Source organism: Ochotona princeps, chromosome X (assembly GCF_030435755.1).
Source record: "Ochotona princeps isolate mOchPri1 chromosome X, mOchPri1.hap1, whole genome shotgun sequence".
NCBI lineage: Eukaryota > Metazoa > Chordata > Mammalia > Lagomorpha > Ochotonidae > Ochotona > Ochotona princeps.
The window spans coordinates 97,440,783-97,445,218 of NC_080865.1; the positions used below are offsets into that span (position 1 = coordinate 97,440,783).

The window sequence follows — 4,436 nt, forward strand, 5'->3', positions numbered from 1 at the left end:
GAAATTCTTGGGAGTTACTTTTCAAACATTGATGAATATATTTTGCTTCTCAATGTTCAAGATTATAGGACCTGTTATATGATCAGTAGCTTTATTAGTAAGAGAAAGAAGACAGGCTGGTTAGGTACTATCTCTTTGTATCAGGTATGTGAGCATTTATCTCTGAGTGTGTTGTATACATGTCTGCACACACATAGAACTTCAAATGAAAACAGGTAATTAAAAAGATAGCATGATCACTTCTCGGCCTTTTGGCTAAGATCAAGTGTAGTAAAAAGATAGCATGACTTGGAACAATAAAGGGAGGCCCATTCCCCAAAACAAAGCATCCTCATGCGATTTGTATTAGTTAATTTTAGGATAAGTCTGTTGTATTTTCTAGTATAGCAAATTTTGTCAAATTTTATGTATTTTAAAATAATGATAATAGAGGAGATTTTTTTTACCTGTTTTGCAAAAAATCTGATGTTCACTTCTTTTGTTGAATTCACATATATGTTTCAAATAATTGACTGTTCCAGGCATATCAATCACCAGTTTCTTCTTTTGCAGTTTTAATCATTGCCAACCCTCACTTTCCATGAATATGTCTTTGCTATCATTATATTTGATCTGAATTTTGTGAAACAGCATCTTCTAGGCTACTGAAAAATGTGAGCATCATTTGCTGTATTTTTGGGGCATATTTTTACACATTTTAAGCTAAGTTTTATATCAAGAAAATGGTTCTAAAAGCAAAAAAGGACAGTTTGTGGTGTGTAAATGTATTCTTGCCTTTTCCCATTTTTAAATGAGACCTGAAATCTTGTTAGAGTAGGACTGCATCATTTTTATTCTTCCCTATTTTCTTTTCATTCATTCTTTCTTTTCTTCCTTCTTTTGTTTTTGCTTTTGGAGGGAGGTTCTGAAGCACTTTACCCCTAATTTGAATGTTATGTGTCCAGTGAAAATAAGAGTTGGTTTGTGGTGTTGCCAGTACAAAAGTAATTACTTCTCCAATTGACTGCAACTATGTGCAGGTTGTAGATGGGGGAGAAAACTGAAATAGAGAGGCAATTGTACTATGGAGGACTGGAGAAGACAGGGATTAATGGTGACCAGAGTTGTGAATACTCCTAACAAGGAACCTATGGGGCAAAGGGTTGAATTTGAGGTGGGGGTGGGGAGTGTGAGGAGTTGTAGCTTGATAAAAGCAAAGGAACTATATTAAAGTATGAATCAAATATCTGACATGTATATTTATAAAAAAGCAACTTTTCCAGTTTGAGTTTTACTATTTTTAAATAATGAACTTCTACCAAAGTTTCTCCTATTGTGCATTACCCTTGTATCTCTATTTGCTGGCTATTTGTTTCCAGCCATCAGAATATACACTGCTGCCTCATGCTACAATCCAAATGATGTACAATAAGAACCAAATATGGCTATAGTAAATTCTTCAAGGGTTTCATGTTCTCTCCATAAGGTGGTATTATTTTTATTAATTTTGCAAATGCTGATAATGTTATTTTCCAAGGAATGAGACTTGAATTATGTTGAATCATAAAGTGGTAGGATAACAGAGTTGGGAGACAGTTTAGAAATCAGAAAACATGATCAGTCTTTCAAATAGGAAAACACGAAGTTGCCATTAGAATTTACTTTTTCTGATTCCCAAGCCAGTGAACTTCACACTGACATAATACATGACTAATAGATATCATTTTCTTCCACTTCATTTCAAATAAAACTGAAATTGACTACAGGAAAAAAGCAAGGTCCCTATATGTAAACATAAGCATTATATTTTCATCTGATGTCATCTACATAGTTATTTAATATATAGTATTTATCTTCTAAATGTGAATCTCTAGTTTTTATACTGCACACTATTTATAATTGTCATTTTTATAAACAAAGTACATGTATATTGTGAAATCACATGCAACACTATAAGAAACATTCTCCATCTTCCTCTGCCTTATAAACTTACTCCCCCAAATCCCTACCATTTAGCAACTTAATGTTATTTTAAACACTTCATTAATTCAAACTGCACATTTAAAATTTGTTGTATATTGGGATCCTACCTTACATGGTTCTCTGTAACACAATAGTTTCTTTTTCTATGTCTCTTTTATTGTCTTGTGAAGTTCTGAAAAATTCGATTTCATTGATTTTGATAAAATTGAGTACCTTAGTTTCTTGATATTTTATAGGTTTCTTCTGTAAACTCCATTTACTTATTGATTCATTTTTTTAATTAGTAAGAACTGTTTTTGCATTTTGTGGTTAGTAAATATTTCTCATAAGCATTGCAAATATTACTTTCTCAAGATTTTTATTTGAAAGGCAGAGTTAAGGGAGACAGAGAGTCAGAGAGGTTTTCCCTCTGTTGGTTCACTCCCCAAATAGTTACAGTGGCTGGAGCTGGGCTGGTCCAAAGAGGAGCCAAGAGCTTTTTCCAGGTCTCCCAAGTAAGTACAGGGGCCCATGCTTAGTTGCTTTTCCAGGGAACTGGATCAAAAGTAGAGCAGCTGGCACTTGAACTAGTACTAGAGTGCCATGTTGGAATATGGGATGCTGGTTTGTCAGGCAACAGCTTAGCTCACAACACTAGTTGTTTGAAGTTTTTTTTTATTAATTATTTTGCATTATGTGACAGTTTCATAGGCTCTGGGAATCCCCCCACCCCTTCCTCTCCCCCTCCCCTCCCCCTTAGTGGATTCTTCCACCTTGATGCAGTATTACAGTTCAAATTCAATCAAGATTCTTTCCTTGCAAACATATACCAAGCATAGAGTCCAGGTACTTATTGTCCAGATGGGTTGAACAGTTTCTTGGGGAGACCATTTCTGGTCCGAAGTTAGAGCTGGTAGAATATCGTCCCAGTCAATTAAGAGTCCCAATATAACATCAACAGCAGTTTTGCAATATTATGGAATTGACATGGTTTTGAGTAACCAGTATGTTAAAAAAAAAAAAAGCAAGTTCCTAACCACAACCTATGATTAGCTCATTGACATTTCAATTTTAGTTTATATACAGGACCGGCTGCTATATACCTTAAAATGGCTATAAGGTACCATTCAGCTGTCTCGTGTCTATTTCATTTTCGTATTTAGCCATTTGTTGTGTTGAAGTATAATTTTGCTGATCTTGGCAGATTTTAGGATGATCTAGACTGGCTTGTGACTCTAACAAGACATTTGTCGACATTTAAGGTGCAGAACATTTTTTTTTGGGGGGGGGCGTGTGCAGGAAAATCCTCAACACCATGGTGAGGAGTAACTAATCTTTGTGTCCCACCCAGCGAGGCATGAGCCAATCCACGCCAGCTCTTTCCTGTCAGATTTCAAGCTCTATTTTCTGTTGTTTGTCTATTTATTTTAGGTTTTTTTAGTTTGTATGATTGTTTGTTTGCTGTGAGGGGTTTTCGAAGCGATCCCGATGGTCATTGCGAGGGAGGGTGGGGCTCCAGAGTTGGAGCCAGGCTCGGACCAGAGAAAGCTCTCCTCCCTGGTCCCGAAGGACATTTATTGTTCTTCTGTTTCTGCGGACCACTCAGGGCTTCTGGTTGTCTTTCCAATGACGTTGGTTTCTGCACGGTAGTGTTTGGACTTCTTCCATCCCCTGCGGAAGCTCCGGTTGTGGGTGGATGACCTCAGAGTACTCGGCCTCTGAGGGCATCCAATTCCCAAAGACAGACAACAATCCAAGCAAATGGGAAGGTCTATTCAATAAATGCTGTTGGGACAACTGGTTGATAGCCTGCAGAAACAAAAAGACCCACATCTCTCACCATACACTAAGATCAAATCCAAATGGATAAAGGACCTAAACCTACATCCAGAAACCTTCAAACTTTTGGAAGAAAATGTTGGAAACACACTGCAACACTTAGGAGTAGGCCCTGCCTTCCTAAAAAAGACTCCAAAAGCAGTAGAAATCGAGACCAAAATAAACAATTGGGACCTCATCAAACTAAGAAGCTTCTGTACAGCTAGGGAAACAATCAACAAAGTAAAAAAACAACCTACAGAATGGGAGAAGATCTTTGCACACTACATAGGAGATAGAGGGCTGATCTCCAGAATATACAAAGATCTCCAGAGAAACCAAAACACCAGAACAAACAAACCGCTCAAGAAATGGGCACGGGAAATGGGCAGACATTTCACAAAAGAACAAACCCAAATGGCAAACAAGCATATGAAAAAATGCTCAAGTTCCCTGGCAATAAGGGAAATCCAAATGAAGACAACAATGAGGTACCACCTAACTCCAGTAAGGATGGCACACATACATAATACCACCAACACTTGCTGGCGAGGATGTGGGGAAAAGGGAACCCTTCTCCACTGTTTTAAGTTTTTAAACACTTAAAATAGGCACATAGCATTAATAGAATCAGCTCTGCAATAGAAAAACTTGTATTTGATTCATTACTTCATCAA

At 37.1% G+C, this 4,436-nt stretch overlaps 1 non-coding gene across 1 annotated transcript; it reads left to right on the forward strand.

Moving 5' to 3' along the window:
- Nucleotides 1-235: 235 nt before the first annotated feature.
- LOC118760569 (U2 spliceosomal RNA) lies at nucleotides 236-434 on the forward strand. Its single transcript, XR_004996861.1, has one exon. It is a non-coding gene; the product is annotated as a U2 spliceosomal RNA (small nuclear RNA).
- The last annotated feature ends 4,002 nt before the right edge of the window (nucleotides 435-4,436 follow it).